Raw genomic sequence first — 25,613 nt, 5'->3', positions numbered from 1 at the left:
GTCAAAACCAGCACCTTGAATTGGACCCGGAAAAGAACTGGCAGCCAGTGCAGCTCGTTCAGGATGGGTGTGATGTGCTCCCACTGGGCAGCTCTGGATAAAACCCTAGCCGCCGCGTTTTGCATTAGCTGCAGATTCCGGATATTCTTCAAGGGCAGCCCCACGTACAGCACATTACAGTAATCCAGCCGTGATGTGACTAAGGCATGGGTAACCATGGCCAGATCTGCCTTCTCAAGAAAGGGACACAGCTGGCGCACTAGCCGAAGCCGTGCAAAGGCACCCCTGACCACTGCCTCCACCTGAGCTTCCAAAAGCAGAGCCGGGTCCAGTAGTACCCCCAAGCTGCGTACTTGCTCCTTCAAGGGGAGTGCAACCCCATCCAGAACCGGTAAAATCTCCTCATCCTGACTGGCTCTCCTACTGACCAACATTACCTCCGTCTTGTCTAGATTCGATTTCAGTTTGTTAGCCCACATCCAACCCATCACGGCCTCCAGCCCCCGATTCAGGACATCCACCGCCTCCCTAGGATCAGATGACAAGGAGAGATAGAGCTGAGTGTCATCCGCATATTGCTGACAACTCAGTCCAAGTCCCCGGATGACCTCTCCCAGCAGTTTCATGTAGATGTTAAACAGCATGGGGGACAAGACCGAACCCTGCGGGACCCCACAGGCCAGTGGCCACGGAGCTGAGCAGTAGTCCCCCAGCACCACATTCTTGACCCTCCCCCCAAGAAAGGACTGGAACCACTGCAACACAGTACCTCCGATTCCCATACTCGAGAGGCGGCCCAGAAGGACACCATGGTCAATGGTATCGAAAGCCGCCGAGAGGTCCAGCAGAACCAACAGGGACGCACTCCCCCTGTCTAGTTCCCGGCATAGGTCATCCACTAGAGCGACCAAGGCAGTCTCAGTCCCATACCCGGGGCGGAAGCCAGACTGAAAAGGGATGATAATCCGTATCATCCAAGACCCTCTGCAGCTGGGACGCCACTACACGCTCTATCACCTTGTCCCAAAAGTGTAGGTTAGAGACTGGTCTATAGTTGTCCAGGTTGGAGGGATCAAGGGAGTGCTTTTTTAGTAGTGGTCTTACCACCGCCTCCTTGAGGCACGGTGGCATCCTGCCTCCCCTTAATGAAGCATTAATAATCACCTCCAACCATCTACCTGTACCCTCCCTGGCAGCTTTTGTTAGCCATGAAGGGCAAGGGTCAGGAGCACACGATGTCGCCCACACACTGCCCAGGACCTTGTCTTCATCCTTAGGCCGCACCAACTGAAAAGAATCCAGGATCAGATGACAAGGAGAGATAGAGCTGAGTGTCATCCGCATATTACTGACAACTCAGTCCAAGTCCCCGGATGACCTCTCCCAGCGGTTTCATGTAGATGTTAAACAGCATGGGGGACAAGACCGAACCCTGCGGGACCCCACAGGCCAGTGGCCACGGAGCCGAGCAGTAGTCCCCCAGCACCACCTTCTGGACCCTCCCCCCAAGAAAGGACTGGAACCACTGCAACGCAGTACCTCCGATTCCCATACTTGAGAGACAGCCCAGAAGGATACCATTGTCAATGGTATCGAAAGCCACCAAGAGGTCCAGCAGAACCAACAAGTTCTCCCCCTGTCTAGTTCCCGGCGTAGGTCATCCACTAGAGCGACCAAGGCAGTCTAAGTCCCATACCTGGGGCGGAAGCCAGATTGAAAAAGGATGATAATCCGTATCAACCAAGACCCTCTGCAGCTGGGACACCACTACACGGTCTATCACCTTGTCCCAAAAGTGTAGGTTAGAGACTGGTCTATAGTTGTCCAGGTTGGAGGGATCAAGGGAGGGCTTTTTTAGTAGTGGTCTTACCACCGCCTCCTTGAAGCACGGTGGCATCCTGCCCTCCCTTAATGAGGCATTAATAATCACCTCCAACCATCTACCTGTACCCTCCCTGGCAGCTTTTATTAGCCATGAAGGGCAAGGGTCAAGAGCACATGATGTCGCACACTGCCCAGGATCTTGTCTTCATCCTCAGGCTGCACCAACTGAAAAGAATCCAACACAGCAGGACCAGATGGTACCAGAGGCACATCTGCTGGAACTGCCAAAACTCTGGAGTCCAAATCGGCATGGATGCGAGCGACTTTATCTGCAAAGTGGCAAGCAAACTGATCGCAGCGGGCTGTGGATGATTCCTCCCCCATTACCTATGGGGATGTGTGGAGCAATGTTTCTACCACACGAAACAGCTCTGTTTGTCTGCACTGAGGAGATGCAATGGAGGTGGAGAAAAAACATTTCTTCACCGCCCGCAGCACCACGGCGTAGTCCCTAAAATGGGCTCTAGCCTGTGTTCGATCGGATTCGTCATGACTCTTCCTCCAGCATTGTTCCAGCCATCATCCGAGTTGTTTCATCACCCTAAGCTCCAAGGAAAACCAAGGAGCAGATCAGGCTCCACTAAGCCGGAGAGGGCATTTAGGAGCAACTGTGTCAACAGCCTGGGACGTCTCTCCATTCCAGAGATCGACCAGGGCCTCAACAGGTTCACCAGCTCTGGACACTGGAAACTCCCCGAGGGCCGTCTGGAATCCAAGTGGATCCATAAGCCTCCGGTGGCAGACCATCCTAATCGGCCTACCACCCCTGCAGAGGGCAGACGGAGCAGTCAAACTAAACCCCACCAGATGATGATCTGTCCATGATAAGGGAGTGGTCTCAAATTCCCCCACCTCCAAATCATTTATTTCCCAGTTGGCAAAAACCAAATCCAGAGTATGTTCCACCACGTAGATAGGGCCCAATACCTACTGAGACAGGCCCGTGGTTGCGATAGAGGCCATGAAATCCTGAGCCAAGGCCACTAGGGGGGCCTCAGCATGGACATTGAAATCCCCCAAAACAATAAGCCTGGGGGAATCCAAAGCCACCTCCAAGACCACCCCCACCAGCTCAGGTAGGGAGACTGAAGTGCAGCAGGGTGGTCGGTACACCAGCAGAATCCCCATCCTATCTCGGAGGCCCACCCTCAAGGACAAACACTTGAAATTCTGAGATTGCCTGACCAGGCATCTGGAAACGGGGAACCTCTCTCGATAGATAACTGCAACGCCCCCTCTCCGACCCTCGAGGTGGGGCTGTTGCAGGATCTGGAAACCTGGAGGACAGAGCTGAGAGAGACCAACCCCGCCCAGCTCATCCAACCAGGTCTCCGTCACACATACCAGGTCAGCATGCTCATCCACAATCAAATCATCCACAATCAAAATGGCATTTATCAATTCATGTGAAAGTAACAGAATGCTGAATAGGCTACTATGATAGACAACTCCACACATGCAATTAGGAGGAGGAGGAAAACAAGCTGGAAGTGGGAGCAAGATAGGTGCATACCTCTAATGGCATGGTGGCCAGCTTGTTTGTACTGTCCAAATCAGTAAAAGGTATTGCTATCACACGTCTTATGTCTGACCTTTGGAATCTTAGATAATTTTGCCCTTCCTAAGACTGCATTTAAGACTGCATTTGCCATGTTCAGAAAAGCAACACAGAAGCTATGGTGTTTACATTCCTATGACTTCCTTCCATTTTACTCACAAATGAATTAGCTGGAGTTTTGCAGGAAAGAGTCAGACTCAGAGCAATTAGAATAGCTTATATAGGAAAACTGAATGAATCTATTCTGAAAATGTATAGCACTATATCTTATGCTGCTTTATAGGAATACCATGGTGAGTCACACTTGTGTCTGCTTAGCAAGTACAAGTAAGGCTATAGAAAAATAGACTTTTCAAGTTAGATGCATGTTCTGTCACCCTCATATCAGTTGTTTTATTTGAATTTTATATTTCATATAAAACTATATAAAGCATAAGCATACATGCAGTGGTCCTACACCATATATGCTGATATATAACTCCTAGGGATGCACATGTTAGGAGGTATGGATATATGATAAATAAATAAATAAAAACTAAAATATAACATGTTTGCAACACATATTATGTTCACATGTATTTTTAGACATCAGTGGGACCTGTTAAAAGCTAGCATTGACAGTAACCCTAGACTAACTCTTCAAAATCTGTTCATGCAATTTTCCTGTATGGTTTTCAAACACATTGAGGTTTCTCAGAGAAAAGATCCATAATAGCAGATAAGCTTCCCCAAAAGACAGATTGCTCACCAATAATGATCTTCAGCTGCAGTGCTCAAGGCTTGTTCTAGGTATACTCTTGGTATACATGGGATTATTGTGATGCTCAACGTACATAGCTAGCACCCCATATGAAATGAGTGTGTGCCTTAGAACATGTCCCAGAATCCTCTGCAATGAAGAGGGGTTTCTTGGCAGATAAGTTCAAGTGGAATGGATTCCCTATAGACAGAAAGGACGGCTTATTCAGAACTGCACAATGGTATGTAATTCAAATGTGTGGTATGTGCCACTTTAACACACACCTGTGCATTTTTCTTGCCTGTTTATGCATATTTTGTTGCCTAGAGTCACATTCCATGATATTTAGAAGCCTGCACAGAGTGGGAGAAAATCCTTTGAACTGGGAAACTGAGAGCACTATAGCAGAAGAGTGTTATATTCATTGGTGAAAACTCTGTGGGGAGTAGCAATGGAGTCTGCAGGAAGCATCTTTGGCAAGGGGAGGAGAGGAGACATAGGTATGCTCGATCAAGGACTGGGTTATAGAGGAAGGCGGACTACTCTACTTTTTTCATTATTATCACTACTTTTTACATAATCTAACACAATACAGCCAACCTTTGCATGACCTGAATTTTTGAACTGCACAAATGCTCTTTTGGAATTGCACTTCAAAAACAACAACTGTGCATTTTGTGTCTGGTTGCACATTTTAAAAAGCCCTGGCAAAAAAACCTGAAAACCATTGCTGTATGTGATGCCCTGACTATCTTCTTATCTTTTTAAAAACTAACAAAAGAAAAAGACCTCAGTAGCTGGTTCAGCACTTCCAAAAAAGGACAAGTAAACATATCTGATACTTCTCAGGTTTATTTATTGTTTAAGCTTTTTGTGCTCTGCCAGCTAGCATGTCATGTATATTTATAGAGTAACAGTGACAGAAACTGACAAAGAGCTTCTGAGTAGTCCACTTTACTTTAACATGTGCCCCCCAATTCAACTAAAGAAGGCATTTCAGAATTGTGGTTAATAATTCCAGAACACTTTTCTGTCTATATTGCTATATCTTGATTGTTATTTCTTATCAAATTCTATTAATTGGGGGGGGGATATAAATGAGGAGGAATGTAAAGACACATCTTTTTGTGTGTGCTGACAGTATAGCTTTGATCTTGTACTAGGAGATTATGCTAGCAGAATGCAGACATCTATGGGAAACTGTCCTCCATTCTTGCAACTAAAAATAGAAATATGAAACAGAATAATGTCTGTAAAAAGAAAATCTCAACCATTTCCCTGAAGGAAATGGGCAGTAGGAAAGCGATACTGACTAAAAATGACATCCATACATTTTTCAAATGAAAGGAACTGAAACCTTTTTCTCTCCAGTGTGTAGTGGTTCCATGCATCTACAAAGCTTTCTTTACAGAGGACTAAAAAAAACTTACTTCTTGAAATGTAAAACTGCAGTTGTTTCCAGCTTTATCCTTCGCATTTTGTTCTCCTAACAAATCACCAAGAAATAATAGTTCTATGGGCTGTGTACAGACAGCAGCTTCCAAAAGGTATAGCAGCTAAAGAGGTACCAACTGGTATGGAGTTTTGAGCTTCGTTAACTAATTTGGACTGTGCATTTGCTCTCATCTTTCTCCATCAGCATACAGATAGCTTGTGGCTATCTGGTGCCCTGATTCCGGGCACCTAATACTTGCAAAAGCCCACTGTCTGAAAATGACCTTAGAAGATAAGAAAGCAAAACTATGAGAACAGCCAATTACAACAAAGCAAAGTAGAAGGCATTATCTATGTAGCTTCCTGAAAACCTCTTTGGGGAATACTTGTATCGTTTGAGGGGACAAACTGCACAAGAATGCAAATGCATGCTCTAGAGGCATGCTTGTACCCAAAGTGCTTATTGGGGGGCAGCTATGCAGGGGTGGGGTGAACCCCAGTTGGGATTGGGGTGTATGTAAAGGGGAGACAGAAGTTTTCCTTGCACCCAGTTTTCCCACTGAAAATCCACCCCTTGCTAAAGCAGCCATTTGTTTCTGCAACTGTTATTTTTAAAGGGGAATGCTTTTTTATGGAAAAAGAAAGGCACAGAGAAAGAGTGATTCTCTCTCAACCAGTCCCAGTTCCAACTTGTTATCCAGGTTCTGCTGCATCTAAGCTTGTTCTTGTCCATCACCACCCCACCCCTGTAAAAGACGCACTTGCTGTGCAAGCATGCCTCTAGAGCACACATGTGCATGTTCATGGACCAGGAGTGGCCCTTAAGCTGCAGAACTGGCCTGAACACTGTCAGTTGACCCCACAGCTTGAATATAGTCAATTGACCCCACAAGCCAGCTCCTCAGTCTGAGCAATTTAGAGTTGCCATATTCAAGCTTCCCAATTCTGGGTGGCCTAATTTGCATATTATGCGAATTATGTGGCTGCTAAATAAATAAAATGAAAATTATTTGTCAGATATGTATACTTTCCCCTCCTTCTCTGCCCTCCCATGTGATCAGATCCCAGAGTAAAGTCTAGGCAACCCAGGCAGTGCATTAGAAATCCATGTAAATCTGGGCAGAATTTAGCAGCTGGGTGGAGGAGCCCAAATCCAGGGGTTACTCTAAATTCCAGGGGACATAGCAACCCTAGAGCAATTCATCCTGATCCTATTGAATAGCAATACATTGAAGAACAGCCCTCCAGATATTATAAAAATAGGGCATGCTGCATATGAGTACAACATCCCTGAAAGTACACTCTGAAACTTCACCTCCATGCTGATGCACATTCAAAAGCCCACCCCACACTCAACTGTCCATGGTTACAGTATTTGACTGCAGAGAGTAACGCTGTACTCCTGGTCAAATTCTTCCCATGATTGGAAAACTGGGGCCACCCCAGCATTCTGTATCATGGGAAGAATCTATGATCTTTAATTCAGTGTTTGTCTCTGAGGACAAACACTGTAGCTGTGGACAGTGAGAGGGTGGGGCTTCTGAGTGTGTCAGCATGGGGGTGGGGCTTCAGAGCATGCTCTCTCAGGGATGCTGTACTCCTAGTTTTTATAATGTCTGAAGAGGGCTTCTCACAAAACCATGCCCCCTCTTCTGCCTTACCTAGTTGTGTTCTATTGCTACAAGCAGGGTTTAGGTGCTCTGTCTGTGCATCTTATTACATTTTTTTTAAAGACTCAACTCTCCCACCTGCCACATTACCATGTGAATGGAACAAACACATAAATACAATACACATGGCTAGGTTGTCATGTCTATTTTGGCCTAAAGCGTGCTCAACTCCCTCCCCTGCCAGCCCTGCCCCAGAGGGATAGCTGTATTAGTCTGTTGCAGCAAGAACAACCAAGTGAGCTGTGGCACCTCAAGACTGAGAAGTGTATTGTCAAAGCAGTGTACTAAGGGAGCCAGTATGATGTAGTGGTTAGAGTGTTGATCTAGGACCGTGGAGACCTAGGTTCAAATCTCCATTCAGCCATGAAACTAACTGGGTGACTCTGGGCCAGTTGCCTAACCTACTCACAGGGTTGTTCTGAGGATAAACATAATATACCACTCTGGGCTCCTCAGAAGAAAAAGCAGGATATAACTATTAAAAAAAAAAAATTGTGACATACACTTGTGTGGGCAACAAAGTAGGTTCTGTCTAGGGCTGGTGCCAGGCTTGAGGGGACCCTTGGCAATGGGTTCCCTCCTCTATGGGGGGAAATATCTAGGGTTAGGCCTGGTGGCAGCAGCAATAATTTCCTTCTCCCCCTCTATGAAGGGGGTGGTGGAATTTGGCAGCAGTTTTTCGCTTTCCTTCCACAAAGAGAAAATTGAGAATGAACATACCTTACCAACACAGATCTGGAAGAAATATTTGAGCACTCTGTAGGGTCCGTGTGTGTGTGTGTGTGTGTAACTAGAACCTCCTGCCGCCAGTTTCAGGTGCCTTATCTCTTACATCACTTTTTGTCCCCTTCTATACATCACAGCAATACAATATTATTATGGAAACTTGCATTGTGAAAAATGACATTAAAGTGATGTGATAAATAATAACTGGAGATACTTTGCCTTAAGCATTTAAAGTATGAATAGGTGTTTTTGTCTTTAGGAACAGGAGACAGAAAACACATTAGCCCTACTAATTAAATTTAAAAATGAACAACAAAAAGAATAAGAAGACTTGAAGAAAAAGGGATGGGATAATTGGTGTAATTTTGCCCACAGCAACCAAGTAGATTGCTATGCCAGTCACTAAGAATAGCAGCAGTCAACTGGGATAGCACCATGATTACAGACAAGGAAAAAGCATTGCTTTGGATAGGGTTTTTTTTTTTTTAAATGTTATCTGAATATAGTAGCTAAATTATTTCTGCAGTTAGATATACAGTCTGGATACTACAGCTAAACAACAGCTTCTGCTTAAAAATGAGCTGGGTGATGAATTTAGGCACTTGACTGATGAATTTATACAGTTGTTGTCAAATAGTCTGTCTATGTAAACGAGTACTAGAGATGAGGATGAAGCAGCAGCTTGAATGCTGCAAATGCAAAGAACTTGGCAGCTGGGCTTGTGACTGCTCTTTGACAGAGAAAGGTATGTTGCTTGGCTTTGAAAGGCTACCTTTGAAGTCTGAACAAGGCTTGTGTTGCAGTTTGTCACCATTGCCAAACCTTATCTCCAAAAGGGCTTTTCCAACTGTGCCTTTGCAATGTCAACGAAATAAAAATGGCCTAGCAAAAGAGTTGGCAGGTATATATGGAGAAGAAGAAAATGCAATTTTGCCAAAAGCCACCATCTTGTGCACACTAACTTGGGAGTAAGCACCATTGAACAGAGAAGTTCAATGATTTGGAATATTTCCCCCTTTCGATTTGCTGCCCATACATACTGGCTGACAGCCTGACTAAATTACTCAGTGGAAGTCCCGTGTAAACAAATAGGATAAGTTACTCATGAGTCATGACAAATTGTTGCCCTATCAATTGTTGCCCTATCAATTTTAATGGGACTTTTGTTAAGTAATTTAGTCAGGCTCTCAGCCATTCATTTTTACTCTGCTCTTGAGATACATGGTTATTATGGAGTAAAGTTACCTTGTGAACTTTCAGTTCATTGTTTTATATGATTGTGGGGAGATCTTACAGATTCAGATATTGCAAGAAAAAAAATAATGCAGCTGGTCTAAATCCTATTTGGCCCAGTGAAATAAAAAAGGCTGTTTGCTACAAATAAAATCTCATGCCATCTGCTCTTTGTAGTTATATCTTTCTAGTCTGTACTTGATCCAAACCACAATGCCTAATTCATACGTTTAAAACATACCCACTCTCTCAAATTGCCATGGTCATATGTAAAAATTGTTTAATAATGTTATTAGAATAACCTTTCCCAAGCTTAGAGTGAAGCCTTTAATTTTGGTCACCTTTCATCTTGAGGCTCTGCACACTTTATACTGAATCATGAATTAATTCCCTGTAGTAACAGCTGCAAATTGCACTGGATTGATGGGAAGTATTTACATTCCTATTTTGAGATCAATTGAATCTTAATTCATATGAGTCCCAGATGTTGACATAATAGTATTTCCACTGGCTTTCAATACATTATTTCTATAATGTTTTTAAAACCCACGGTGGAAAGAAAATAAATGCCTTATTGTGCTTTTGATACTGTTGTATATTCAGGATGTTGTATATTCAGTAGTATATTCAGGATAGATTCAGAGCCGTTATGAGAATCATGAGATATATGAAGTTGCTGCCATATCAAGTCAGACCATTGATCCAAAACTCAATATGCAAATGTGGATTGCTCATAGCTCAGTGACAGAGCACATCCTTTGGCATGCAGAAGGTCATGGGTTTAATCCCTGGCATATCCAGGTAGGGAAAAGACCCAGAAAGCCACTACTAGTGAGTGTTGTATTGTTATTATCATTATTATTTTAATATTGTTGTATTGCTGGTCTACGACCGAAATAAAGTTTTACTTACTTTTTACTTACTAGTCAGTGTTGACAGTGTTGATATAGTGGTCCAATGGTCTGATTCAGTATACGGCAACTTCATGTTAATCTAGCTTGGTACCGTCTATTCTGATAGTAGGTGGTTCTCTAGGATCTCAGGCTGAGGTCTTCCCCAGTTCAGCTACCCAATATCCTTCTAACTAAAAAATATCAGGGATTGGATGTGGGAACTTATGCATACAAAGCATGTTCTCTTTTACTGAACTATTCCCTTCCCACATGAATGGAAGGAATTGGATTGTTACAAGGATCCAGCATGCATCAGAAACTGATGCCACATGAGTTTTGAAAGCTATTGGGTTCCAATACATGAATCCAACTACTCCAGTTCAGAATTATTTAGATCATTATTTCTGATAGATGGTGGCAAATCTGATAACTGGCAGAGGTCTCAGTTTGTGAGGTAAAATATACTGCTGGGTCCTGGATCGCTGTCCAGAGAATAGATTGACCCCCAAGAATACAGAAGTTAGCCATCACTCCATATATACTGCATACTTCCATCAGTGAGAAATGTTAATGAATGACAAATGTACTGTGTGCCCTTAACCCAGGGCTGCACAATTTGGCTCTCCAACTGTTGTTGGACTACAAGTCCTATCACCAGCCAGTGTGGCCAATAGTCAGGGTGGATGAGAATTGTAGTCTAGCTTCTGCAGGAGGGCCAAAGTTGTGCAGCCCTGTTCTAACTTCAAGATGGAGACAGCAGTTGCTGAAGGAAACCTGTATATGATGATTTGCACATTATGATATAGTTGCCATTATTTTTAATTTTAAAAAAGAATTAAATGTGCAGGGACAGTTTTCAGTGGTCTGCAGACATACAAACCTCAAAGAAACACAGACAACTCATGTTCTAATCAAATAATTGAAAGATACATTCTTAGCTTTCCAATGACATGGGTGGAGTGTAAAATATTGGGAGAATGAAAATTTAAATTAGAAAGGAAAAAAACCTGCACAGCTTTAGGGCTAGACAGGCTTTCCTTTTTCAAAAGATGTATCTTGTACCTTTGAATTCCCTTGATGACTTCCAAATGCAGCACAACATGACGCTAAGCAACAGAATTGGCAGGAACTCAAGCAGCTGAAATAAAAATGCATACCACCCCTAGGGATCTTTTCTGTATAGGGAAGAAACCTGAACAGGAGTTACCAAGTGAGACAGAAAATGTTGTAATGCACTATCACTACGGGTTTCAAAGAAATATTGTTTGAATTATTGGAGGCTGGGGCGGGGGGGGGGGGGGAGGGATTACTTCTTTAGAGACCTGTTCTGGAAAAACTGTAGATGCAATGCAAAGCTTACTTGAAAGGATTCTCAATGACTGGCATGCTTGCTTCATGTCTGAAGTGAGTCTGGAAAATAAGCACTAGATTGGTAATTCATCTATCAGAAGACAAAAATGTGTGGACTTCTTTGAACTGAATCAAGTAGTATAATCTCAATCAACAACTAACAGGGAAGCATGGTTTAACCAGTTACACAGATTTTTTGTTTAAAATTTCCATGTATATAAACCAGTATCTGATTAATAATAATCACATTTAATCACTACACGGCTCCTTGAAGTGGTTCTACTGTTTCTTTCTGAGGGGAAAGTTTCCAGAAGGCAGTAATTTGGGATTATTATTTCTCTCTGTGAGAATTGTCTTGTGTGGTCCCACAAGGTTTAGTTTTGTGCCACATACTTTTTAACATTTACATGAAGCCACTAGGTGAACTGTCTGGGGAAATGGATTGAGATGTCATCAATATGTTGATGTCACCCAGCTGTGTTTTTTTCCAGCAGATCTATGGGCAGCAGTTGCTTTTTTGAATGTCTGCAATCATTGATGGACTGGTTGAAAGTGAATAAACTGAAGCACAATCCAGACACTGTTGATGATAGTGGGGTTCAGTGAGACTAGTTAGTTAAGTGAAATGCCTGTTCTCGATGGGATCATTTTATCCTTAAGATGCATTCAGATACGCGATGTTGCCTATATCCTTCCTTGTGACCCATTTTTCTTAATCAAAATTTCCCTCTCCAAAATGCTTTTTGCCTCATGGGAAAAAAGAGTACCTGGATGAGTACCTTGAAGAGCTGTTTAAGAAAAATGGCCTACAAACAAAGAGATAAGCACCCTCACTCCACACACACACACACACACCGGCACAAAATTCCAACCAAGCTGTAGCTACCTGCAGCAGCTTTGGGTAAAAATAATAATAATAAAAACCTTGAGGAAAACAGTCACATAGCTGAGTTGTCATGCGTAGTTCCACTCAGGGTGGATTTGATTTAAATCAAACTGATTTAAATCACGATTTAAATCACGATTTAAATCACTAGCAGGGTGGATAAAAATAAAAAAAATCCGATTTAAATTTTAAAAAATCCGATTTAAATCAAAAATCCGATTTAAATCAAAAAAATTGGATTTTTTTGATTTAAATCGGATTTTTTTTATTTTTATCCACCCTGCTAGTGATTTAAATCGTGATTTAAATCGTGATTTAAATCAGTTTGATTTAAATCAAATCCACCCTGGTTCTACTCCCTAGCAATTACTGAATACACAGAAATGTCCTTCTCTATAACAACCTACATTTATTTATTTATTTATTTATTTATTTATTTATTTATCCGATTTCTATACCACCCTTCCAAAAATGGCTCAGAGCAGTTTACACAGAGAAATAATAAATAAACAAAATGGATCCCTGTTCCCAAAGGGTTCACAATCTTAAAAGAAACATAAGCTAGACACCAGCAACAGTCACTGGAGGTACTGTGCTGGGAGTGGATAGGGCCATTAAATTTTATCCAAAATTAATCCCTGGCAGTATGATCCTATACTCCTGCTAGCACCAGCATAATATAGTCAAGCACCTGCTTCACTCCTAGCAGCCAAGTCAAAAGCACAAGAACAGCACTAGAAAACTATAACTGTTGTCACCAACAATAGTTACATCAATAACATCCTTGACAACTATGTTGACACCCAACCATCAGATTAATGTTCACTGATTATGCCCCACATTTACCATGCATGGAGGATGTCAAGCAATATGTGACAATGACAGAACACCATAATGATGTCAGAGAACACAGTGTGTCCTCCTTTCCACACACAATGTGCAAGTAGTTTGATCCTCACTCACATTAATACATTATTTTGACCTATAAAAGCGGCGATAGAGAAACTACAAACTATGGCCACATTCTCACAACTATGGGGAACACAGTTAAAGTGTTAACTATGATTGTCAAGCCCTGCGTTTTTCTGTGAAGGTGATATGAAAATGCAGAATTTCCAGTCAAACCACTGTGGTTAAACCAGGGGTTCTCAAACTTTTTGATACTGTGAGTCTGTGACCCCCTAAAATAATATGTAAAGCTACATGACACCTTGCCCACAGCAATGTTTAAAGCTACTGGCTGACATCCTAATGATGTGTGGACCAGAAACTCATTGAGAGTCAAGCGCAGTGTTTCCAGCTGAGCTGAGTACTCCCAGAACACAGGTAAAGGTAAAGTTGTGCAATCGAGTCGGTGTCAACTTCTGGAGACCACAGAGCCCTGTGATTGTCTTTTGGTAGAATACAGGAGGGATTTAACACTGCCATCTCCTGCACAATATTAGGTGATGCCTTTCAGCATCTTCCTATATTGCTGCTGCCCGACATAAGTGATTCCCATAGTCTGGGAAACATACCAGCGGGGACTTGAACCAGCAACTTCTTGCTCCCTAGGCAAGTTAATTTGCTACTGTGCCAGCTCCAAAAAGCATTAGCAAGTCTTGCACAAGAAAAGTACCTGCATTTTGGAAGCAGGGCAGACCAGCATAGGGGCTAGTGCTTAATTGATGTTAGGAGCACACACGTGTTAGGAGCACACAGAGTTTGTTAGTTAGGATGTCAGCTACTGATTTGATTAGGTGGAGATAAACAAATGTTAGCACATTTACCTTTTAAATGAGGATGAGCTTGTTTTCTCCTACTTAAGTTTTTTTAAAACTTGGGCTTTATGTTTGAGACTCTCTCAATCTAATTTCAGGATCCAAGTTATTTTCACTAGATATTTGCTTATTATAGCAGCAATTGCTGAAACTCCACAAGCAGGAATCAAGCAAAGGGAGTCAGTATTTTCAGAGCTTTCTTGCTTAATTCCTTGTACTCAGCTCGTGCACACTAATCCAAAATTCGAGAAGAGACATTGTTGAACTGCACGTAGTGCATGTCGGCACCAACGATGTAGGGAAATATAGTTGAGAGGTCCTGGAAGCCAAATTTAGGCTCATAGGTAGCATATTGAAGTCCAGGACCTCCAAGGTAGCATTTTCGGAAATGCTACCTGTTCCACGCACAGGTCCAAAGAGACAGACAGAGCTGAGGGGTCTCAATGCATGGATGAGACGTTGGTGCCAGGAGGAGGAGTTTAGATTAGTTAGGAACTGGGATACATTTTGAGGCAAGCAAAGTCTATACAAAAGGGAAGGGCTGCACTTGAAGCAAGATGAAACCAGACTGCTATGGCTTAAAATCGAAAAGGTCACAGAGAAGCTTTCAAAATGACTCCTGGGGAATAACCGACAAGAGCTGGGCAGTATCCGGTTCGGCAGATGCCATCCCTTAAGGTGCAAGGGTGTAAAAGATTCAGATAAAACAGAAGGGGGCAGAGCAGAACCACATAAAGAGCAGGCAAAAGGCTGTGCTAGATGGTCAAAGAGATCCAAGAGCCAAAAGAAAGATAGCAAGCATACACCAGGTAAGAGATTCAGCGTATAGGTGCTTATATGCCAATGCCAGAAGCCTGCGAGTCAAGATGGATGAGCTGGAGTGCTTGGTTGCTAATGAAAAAATAGATATAGTGGGCATAACAGAAACATGGTGGAACAGTGAGAACCAGTGGGACACTGTTATCCCTGGATATTATCTATAGAAAGTACAGGGAGGGGCGCGTTGGAGGTGGAATAGCACTGTATGTTAAGGAATGGATATAATCTAACAAGCTAGAAAACCTAGGAGGACCGGAGTCCTCCACAGAAACCCTGTGGGTGACAATACAAGGCCTGAAAGGAAATGTGCTGCTGGGAACGTGCTATCACCCTCCGGATCAAAATGCTGACAGTGACTGGGAGTTGCAGGAGGAAATCCAGGAGGCGTCAAGGAGAAGCAGGGCAGCAGTGTTCCCTCTAAGGTGTATGCATGTGCACCCGCTCTCAAGTTTTTGGATGTCCGCTCAGTTAATTTTATATCCCGCTCAGGTTGACTCAGGAAAGCCCCATTCTGAATGCACATGCGCACACAATGAAGCTATTCACACGAGCAGAAAACAGGGTGACCTACTGAAAACAGACAGAACCCTATTTTTACCTCATAGCAAACAAACGGGTACATGCTGCAGACTCGGCTGGGAATGTGCGTGACAGGCGATTAACGTTTTAAGGTTCCCCAGCCACAGCTAGCATTGTTGGTCCTCCAGGCCCGCCCCTGGCAACAGCAGCTCCGTGAGTGGACAGAGCAAGCACATGACCCAAGGAGATCACTGAGAGGGCTCCAAGCTGCAGTCCCGCTTTGCTACTCCCTGATTGGTAGCCTCAGTTAACCCTTCCCTGGAAACTGCAGCACTGTCAAAGGCACTGAACTCCGTCCCCATGCCCAAAACTCCCTGCTCACAACAAGGCAGGAGAGAGAAGAGAGCAGCTGCAGCTGCCAGCAAAGGAATAGCCAACATGAACACACCCCAACACACCCCAGATGCAGGAGGGACAGAGCAGATGCCCCCAGGAGCAGTTGCCAGACGAGGTGAGAGCAGTTGGCAGATGCCCCCACAACTAGCCCAGGCACTAAGCTGGTGGCAAGTGCGATGAGATGTGTCTCCTACCACCCCTGTCCAGTTGCCCCCCTGATCACAGTGGACGGGTAGACAAGCAGGCGATGGGGAGTGTGCACCTGCCCTCCTTGCCACATGTGCCACCACCCCCTTCACTCTTGCTGTGGCAGCCCCCATAGCCCCATCCCACCGTACAACAGCATGGTTTGAGAAGAGGAACCTGCCCTGCCCCCTCACCCTCCCCGCAGCTGTGGCCTCCATGCCACCCCCATCCCACTGTATAGTGTGTGTAGATGGTAAGAACCCCCTTGCCCACCCACTGCCGCCATAGCCAAGTGGTGACTCTGCCTCCCCATCAATCTGCCACTGCCATCCCCTGCCAGCCTCCCAAATAACAGGTAAGTCAATCTGCAACCCATTTTGGTCCTCTGCGCATGCACAGAGGCCACTCACATTACCAGGTGAGTGCGTGTAGGAGCTGCTCTGCCTGCCGCTGAGCCCCCTGCGGCCACCGCAAGCCCTCCACCACCGCTGCCATTGCCACCATGAGGCTGAAACACTTTGCAAGTATCCCAGTCACCATGTGCGCACCGCTCCCCACCACCGCAGTGGTGGGCAGACCATGAGTGGCCGCTGGGCTGACCCTCCGCCTCCATGACCCTTGTGTGGACAGTCTGTCAGTCCAGCGGTCACTCCTGTTCCACCCACCACCACCACAGGAGCCTGCTCCAGCCACCCCCCCTCCGCCGCACACGTGGTGGCTAGAATACTTGCAAAGATCAGCAGTTTGGCTTCGCAGTGGGTGGGTGATGCTGAACATCTGTCCACCCACCCCACCCACTGGCCATATGCTATGGCTCTGCATGTTTGAGGGCCCCACATGCTCCCTGTATGGAGCACATTTCCGTATCCCCTTGCAGGGTGTGAAGGGCTCCCTCTCGCGCAGCTGCGAGGTGTGGGGGCAGGAACACGCCCGGGAAGGAGAGCCCCATCCTCCAGCGGGGTGCCACAGAACAGCCCTGGTCAGCAGCGGCCAGTTCTGTTGCCACCGCCATGGCCCAGCCTGGAAGCGAGCTCAACAGCAAGCCAAACCTCTGGGAGTCTCTGGAGGTGGGATGTGCATTGGGCCCGTTGCGCTTCGAGAAGGGGCTCCCCTGCCTGCAGAAAGGTCGGCCGGCCATCCCACTCGTTTCCTGCCTGTTGGAGATGTTGTCGGACCCACCCGGAGTTGCTGTCATCTGCTTGGGAAGGAAGAGCACGCTGGCAAGGAACACTCTTTGCTGTGTGCACTGGCCCTGATACTTCTGGGAGGGGAGAACTGGTGGGTCCCCGCTAATGGAAGCCGTTCTCCCCATGGCAGCTGCTCTCTCCTTTGATGCTGCCACCCTGCTGCAGGCTTCTTCTTACCATATAGTGGACAAACATGCACTCCCTCCCCCTCACCTCACTGGCACCAGGAAGGGAAGCGCAGCAGCCCCATCACCTGTGCAGTTTCCACCTGGAAAGGGCAAGGGTGCTATTGCCCTTGCCTTGGCGATCGGCGGGGGTGGGAAGCATCTCCTCTGAGGCAGCAGATGGAAGGAGGAACCGGCAGAGCCCAGAGCAGTGTACTACACACTCAAGTTCTTCCTCACAACAACCCTGTGAAGTAGGTTAGGCTGAGAGAGAAGTGACTGGCCCAGAGTCACCCAGCAAGTATCATGGCTGAATTGGGATTTGAACGCAGGTCTCCCCAGTCCTAGTCCAGCACTCTAACCACTACACCACGCTGCAGGCAAGGGCAGCTGCAGGCAAGGGCAGGGACACACCTGCTCTTGTCCAGTGACTTGCAGGGGACAGGAAGGAGCACAAAAATCCCTGTTCAGCCATGATACTTGCTGGGTGACTCTGGGCCAGTCACTTCTCTCTCAGCCTGACCTACTTCACAGGGTTGTTGTGAGGAGGAACTTGAGTATGTAGTACAGCGCTCTGGGCTCCTTGGAGGAAGAGCGGGATATTCTATATTATTCATTCTTCTAGACGGGCCATGCGCCCTGCGGGCTGGCTGGAAAGCAATTTGACAGTTGGATTGGGGCGCTGTGAAGCAGCAGGGAGCTCAGAGGCTGGAGGCTGCTTCGGGAGCTGGACAGTTGGCTCTGAGGGCTGCGGGCGGCAGACGGTTGGCTTAGCTGCACCGTGAAGCGGCAGGGAGCTCAGAGGCTGTCAGGTGAGCAGGCAACAGTCCCTGGCAGTGGCAGGGGGAAGCAAGGACTGTGAGATAGAGATAAAAATACGGAGGATAGAGAGCGTAAGCACGAGACTTGTGGGGGGAGACTTGCGAGGGTGGCGAGAGCGTTGTGGCGGGTGGCAAGAGCGAGCAAGAGCATTGCAAGGGGTGGCAAGAGAGAGCGAGAGCGTTGTGGGGGCAGCAAGAGCATTGTGGGGGTGGCGAGAGCAAGCGAAGAGCAAGCGAGAGCGTTGCTGGGGAGGCGAGAGCATTGCTGGGGTGGCAAGAGTGAGCGAGAGCATTGCCGGGGTGGCGAGAGTGAGCAAGAGCATTGCAGGGGTGCAGTGCCACAGGTGAGCTCCCTGCCTGGCATCTCCAGGTTGGGCTGAGCGGGAATCCTGCCTGAGAGACTCAGGAATCCACTGCCAGTCTGTGTAGACAGTACTAAGCTGGATGGACCAATGGTCTGACTCAGTGGAAGGCAGCTCTCTGTGTTCATATTTTCCCTTAGGCTCACTTGCAAGGTGCCTGCCACTTTATGGAAGCTCAGTGCTATTTGCTGGACAGGCTTTCCCCAAGCAAACCTCTGCTTGCTTTGCAGCCAACTCTGGTATCCAGGCTCTATGGTATCCCCGGGGAGGGAGCCTCAAACAGAGTCCCACAGCATTCCGTGGCTCCACACGAGCACTGGAACCTCCCCTGCTTGCTGAACCTGGTTTTAGAGGAGGGGCTGGTAACTGGGTGACCCTCTTTTGACAGAGCCCTGTTTGAGAGCTTGCTGAGGTTTCACATGGGAGTGCTAACCCCGCCTTCAGACCTCAAGCCCTGTTTTTGCTTGTTGTGAGAATAGCCTCACTGCCTTGATACTGCCACCCAGAACAAAATCCATTCTGCACACAGAGGGGGGGAAATAGAGAGAATACTGCAGAGCAGTAACAATGGATGTATTCAATTACCCACATATAAAGGCAGTTCCCATGATCAGTGGGAGCTGCCAGGGGAGGGTTAGTGGGGAGAGCTGGGGAGGGTTAGCGGGGAGGGTTAGTGGGAAGAGTGGGCTTAGCCCGCTCTCCAAGCACACGAGCAGGCCGCCCCAACAACTGCTGGCTCCGTTATGGAGCTGGCAGGGGCTGGGAGGATCGGGGGCCACGTGGCCCCCGGAAGCTCCAGCATACCCTGCGTGAGTGCGCAGGGCATGCTGGAAGAGAACCTCAAGCCGGGAGGCAGCTTTTCGACTCCCCTCTGGGGGTCTCCTCATGAGGAGCCCTGGTGCGGAGCCATGCCGTGGCTCTTCACATTGGCCAAAACTGGGTTTGCAGTGCTCTCTGCTCTCCAAACCCAGTTTAAGCACCGGGCTACTTAAGTGGGTGACCCGCTTAACCACCGGGCTTGCAGCTGAGTCCAGTGTTTCTCACAATGGGAGAAGATTGGGCTAGCCGCTGCTAGCCCAATTTTCTCCCATCATGTGAATAGTCTCATAGACTGGGTAAATTCAGTCAGGTAATGACAAAGAGAACAAATTTCTAGATACGCTGAATGACTGTGCCCTGGAACAGTTGGTCATGGAACCAACCAGAGAAGGTAACCTTGGACTTAATCCTGAGTGGCACCCAGGACCTGGTGTGTGATGTCAGTGTAATTGACCCTTTAGGGAACAGTGGCCATAGTGCAATCAAATTCAGAATACTTGTGGGGAGAGAATCACCAAGGAAATCTAACACAGAAACTTTGAATTTCAGAAGAGGAAACTTCTCCAAAATGAGGAGTATGGTGAAAAGAAAACTGAAAGGGAAAATCAGAAGAGTCACTTCACTCCAGAATGCATGGAGTTTACTCAAAACCACAATACTAGATGCTCAGAATGTATACCAAACAGGAGGAAAGGTATCACTAATTCCAGGAAGATGCCAACATGGCTAACAGGTAAAGTCAAGGAAGCCATAAAGGAGAAGAAGACTTCCTTCTGAAATTGGAAGGCCTGCCCAAATGAAGAGAACAGAAAGGAACACAAACTCTGGCAAAAGAAATGCAAGGTGACAATAAGGGAGACGAAAAGAGTGTTTGGGGAACATTTAGCTAAAAGCATCATGGGGAATAACAAAAACTTCTTTAAATATATCAAAAGCAGGAAACCTGCCAGGGCGGTGGTTGGACCATTAGACAATGAGGGAGTGAAAAGGGATTATTAAGGAGGATATGGAGGTTGCAGAGAAGCTAAATGAATGCTTTGCATCTGTCTTCATGGCAGAGGATACTGAGCATATACCTGTTCCTGAACCAGGCTTTTTGGGGATGGAGGCTAAAGAACTGAGTCAGATAGTAGTGACAAGAGATGATATTCTAAACTGTCAGGGAAAACTGAAAACTAGCAAATCACCAGGGCCAGAAGACATCAAGCCAACAGTCCTTAAAGAACACAAATATGAAATTGCTGAACTCCTTGCAAAAATATATAACTTATCCCTACAATTAGGCTCTGTACCAGAGGACTGGAAAGTAGCAAATGTAACACTGATTTTCAAAAAGGAATCCAGGAAATTACAGGCTGGTTAGCTTAATGTCCATTCCAGGCAAATTTATGGAAAGCATTCTCAAGGATAAAATTGTTAAGCACATAGAAGAACAGGCCCTGCTGGGGGAGAAGCAGCAAGGCTTCTGCAAAAATAAATCATGCCTCACAAACCCTTTGGAGTTCTTTGAGAGTGTCAACAAGTGTGAGGATAAAGGTGATCCAGTTGAGATAGTATACCTGGACTTGCAAAAAACTTTTGACAATGTTCCTCATCAAAGACTCTTGAGAAAACTTAGCAGTCAGGTGATAAGGAGACAAGTACGTGTGTGGATTGCTAACTAGTTGAAGGACAGGAAACAGAGAGTAGGTATAAATGGAGAGTTTTCACAATGGAGGGAAGTAAGAAGTGGGGTCCACCACTTGGACCGGTGCTTTTAAATTTATTCATAAATGATCTAGAAGTTGGGGTAAGCAGTGAGGTGGCCAGATTTGTAGCTGACACCAAACTATTTAGGGTAATGAAATCCAAAACAGATTGAGAGGAGCTCCAAAAGGATCTCTCCAAACTGGGTGAGTGGGCAACAAAATGGCAAATGTGGTTTAATGCTGGCAGGTGTAAAGTGATGCACATTGGGACAAAAAACTTCAGCTTCAAGTATACGCTGATGGGATCTGAGCTTTCGGTGACTGAGCAGGACAGGGATCTTGGGGTCATGGTGGACAGCTCGTTGAAAGTGTCGACCCAATGTGCAGCAGCTGTGAAAAAGGCCAATTCCATTCTAGGGATCATTAGGAAGGGGATTGAAAATGAAACTGCTAACATTATAATGCCCTTATACAAAACTATGGTGCAGCCACGCAAGGAGTACTGTGTACCATTCTTATCACTACATCTAAAGAAGGAAATTAGACAGAAAGATAAAATATTAAGACTTCGGGGTGTACCTGAAGAAAAGGACCAAGATCTGAGACAATTGCTTATTACAGAGATAGCGGCCCTAATGTAAATGGGTTATTGAGAGCTTGAGAGCCAAGTGGATTTGACTTTTTGTGTGAACTCCAACTATACTTCAGTGAATAAGCTACCCAGAGATTGTTTAGTACAGCTTACCACTACATCTATTAAAGAGAAGATTTTGGGCGCACATTTTGCTAATACTCTCACCATTGGGGGTCATGTTATAAGGGTTCTGAAAGAGATCCCATCGAGAATCTTAAAGAAATGGAAGCATTATAAGTATGTGGCGGATGCTTTGAGGAAGAAAAATGTAGCCTTTAAATGGCTATTGCCTGAAAGGATGTCTTTTAAAAATAAATCTAAGAAATTTGTTATGAGGGATTGTTCGGAATTAGAAAAATTTTGGCGAAGATACAAAAAAGATTTTGATTCAGATCCAGCTATTATTTCAGAAGAGAATTAAAGTTAGAAAAAATATCAAATTAATAATTATATCAAGAAATGGAGTATTATTAAAGATGTTATATTTATTTTAAATGATACTTGCAACTAATACTCTGACATGTTGTAAATGTTGGTGTTGGCATGTGTATTTATCCTATGATAAGATCAAAGTAGAAGAAGTTTGACAATAGTTGGGGAAATTATTGAAATGTATAATTTGTTATTATGTGAAGAAACAAGAGAGGAAGTGGTAAGATTAATAATGATAACGTGGGTACATGGTTATAATATTAATTTAGAGGTTTGGGAGAAGCGGTGGAAGAAAGATTTCAAATTCACAGTGCGATATAATGTAAAAGAGAATTTGATAAAATTGATGGGTGGCATTTAATATATAAGAAATTGGCTCTAATTTACAAAAATGTATGCAATAAGTGTTGGAGATGTAGAGAAAGTGAGGGGTCCTTTTATCATATGTGGCAGTTTTGTAGAGAAGTAAAGAGGCCTTAGGATATGATTTATGAGGAGTTTAAAAAGATTCTCAAATGTACATCACAAGAGATTTGAACCCTTTCTGTTGGGCTTAATCAATGAAGAAATCCCGAAAGAAAACAGCAATTTCTAAATATATTGTATTAGTAAGAGATGGCCATTCAGGAAGTTTTTTAGAAGACTGGAAACCCTCTTTGGGTATAGGAAAAAATAAATGTAAACTTGGATTTATCAATGGGGATTGAAATGTAAAAATAATAGTTGGGGATTTTTTTTTTAGTAATGAAACTAAAGGATTATGATGGTAAAATGAAGAAAATATTTATACAAGAGCAAATACAGATGTTACAGTACAACTATGTTGAAAGATGAACTGGAAGTCACATTGGTATATAGCCATATTGGAAGGGCTGTATCGGAAGAGCCATATCGGAAGGGCGGTATAGAAATCTAATAAATAAATAAATATAGAAAACTAATAAAAATATAAATGCAAAAAATTAAATAAATAAAGAAGGACATTGTAGAACTAGAAAAGGTGCAGAAGAGGGCAACCAAAATGAACAGGAGTCTAGAGAACCTTCCTTATGAGGTAAGGCTACAACACCTGGGGCTTTTTAGTTTAGAAAAAAGATGACTGCGGGGAGACATGATAGAGGTCTATATAATCATGCATGGTGTGGAAAAAGTGGATAGAGAGAAATTTTTACCCCTCTCACATAACACTAGAACCAGGGGTCATCCCATGAAATTAATTGCCAGGAAATTTAGGACCAACAAATGGAAATACTATTTCACACAAGTTGACATAATCAATTTGTGGAATTCTCTGCCACACGATGTGGTGACAGCCAACAACCTGCATGGCTTTAAGAGAGGTTTAGATAACTCCATGGAGGAGAGGTCTATCAACGGCTACTAGTCAGAGGGCTGTAGGCCACCTCGCTGTGTGTGACGTATGCACCGCGTGCGCACATGGCAGCAACAGGCGCACGCGCGCTGTGCCGCACGCATCCGTACTCCTATTCTCAAGACTTCCGGGTAACGACGGGGGCAGGGCGGCAGGGAGGAATGCTGCCGCCCCCGAAACTTGGTTCTTAAAAGCAGCGCCGGAGGGGGAAGACCGGTGGGAAGGGTAAGAACTACCCCCCCGCCCTTAAAGGTAGACTCCCCTCAGTGCCGGACCGCGCCGCGGCAGTTCTGTGCACATCCCTAGCCTTGGCTTTGTGAGCAGCAGAGGAGCCATCTCCATCTGCCTCCCATCATCCCTAACTGTATCCACACCTTGGATTTGTCAGGTAATGCCCCTGCCCTCCTGACAGCTCTTTCCTGAGTTGTTTGGGACTCCCCTTTTAGTTGTTTAGGACCCCCGGGGGGGTCCTGACCCCCCGGTTGAGAATGCCTGGGTTAAACAATATTTAACCAGTATCGAAAATAAGGATTAGATCCTTGTTATTGATTAAACTAATTAAATATTGGTTTATCACAGCAATTTGACCAGGATTGCCTGGAAATTCCAGGTTGCCATGTTGCACTCCAAGCAATCACGGTTATCTCTTGGACTGTGCTCTCCATATTCATGAGAATGCAACATATTGGAATGGAATGGAATCTTTATTATGGCTCATTTTCCCAGATGTAGCAGGAAAGATTCAGTTATTTACCATGGGATGCCTTTTGAACACATCTTTGTCCTAGAACTATTTACATCTGCTGCAAAAAGGCAGGGGGGCTTTGATTGTAAAGCCTATTAGCATTGCAGCAGTCAATAGAATTTTTTATTCTCCACCAAAGAACAGAATGTGGGTCAGCTTGAAGGCAAATATGAAAACTTATACTATGAACTTTGAGCTAATCAGAATAGTGCCATTTTGAGAGCCTTGAACAGATGGTGCTGAGAGAGTGTTATTACTTTAATAGCAATAGAAACTGTTTTGCTCCGGTTTAAAAATAAGCTGCATGAAAAAGTAACTCCAGAAGCTGTATTTTCCATTCTGTCAAAATGTTTGGTATGTATCCAATTGGACCTGAAAATGACACATGGAAATGGAAATCTAAGAGAGAAGGAAAGAGATATTAAAAATAAATTTTAACTGAAATTACCATTTCCCCCTTAGTAGTAGTGGCTGAATTGGAAGCTCTTATTTGTTTAAGCCATCATGTCAAGAAATGAAGGATATAATAGTCAAAGAAAAATACAAAGGAAATTAGGGTAGAGGAAATATTACTTTTTGTAATGGGAGTAACTGAATTTCTTTTTTCCAGTATGATAACTCTGTCTAACCTCACTTGTATTATCCTAAAAAGGAATTTGCAGAATATCTTTAAAAATATAAACAAGAAATAAAATTATGATGGGTTGTTAAAAGGATGGATTTACTACAGATTTTGGCTTCTTTCTGCATTTAATTTCATCATCAGAAGCTGGACCAATAAAAAGTGTCATCTTCCATACTTTGCATCCCACTAATGTTGCAAGCATTCTATACATTAGCAAGCACAGAAATGTTCAAAGAAACAGCATTTAGAAAAGTGACTTCAAATCCTTATTCTTAAAACAAAAAAAAAACAAAAAAAAAACCTAAAAACAACTTGTATTTAATCTTCATGTCACTTTTCTAAGGTCAAGAACATGAATCCCATGCAGACTACATAAGAGGAATTTTTCCTCTTTCACTTGATCAAAACAGTTGCTGTACAAGTCCAGAAAATCTATATAATAAAAATAACTATTCTAATCTGAAGCTGCAACACATTTATCAGAAAGGAAGTTCCACTGAAATTAGTGGCACTTGCTTCCCAGTATACATGTATAGGATTGGGCTGCATGTTTACAGAAGTGGCTACTTATTAATAGTTTCCAAATAGCAGTGTAGCAACCATTTACATGTTCCTATCAAGAATTATGTGACCGCTAAGAGTCGACACCGACTTGATGGCACTTAATCAATCAATAAAATCAAGAATTATATGGTCAGGTGACATGTGACA

Source organism: Hemicordylus capensis, chromosome 5 (genome assembly GCF_027244095.1).
Source record: "Hemicordylus capensis ecotype Gifberg chromosome 5, rHemCap1.1.pri, whole genome shotgun sequence".
In the NCBI taxonomy this organism is placed as follows: domain Eukaryota; kingdom Metazoa; phylum Chordata; class Lepidosauria; order Squamata; family Cordylidae; genus Hemicordylus; species Hemicordylus capensis.
This window is presented reverse-complemented; position numbering follows the sequence as displayed.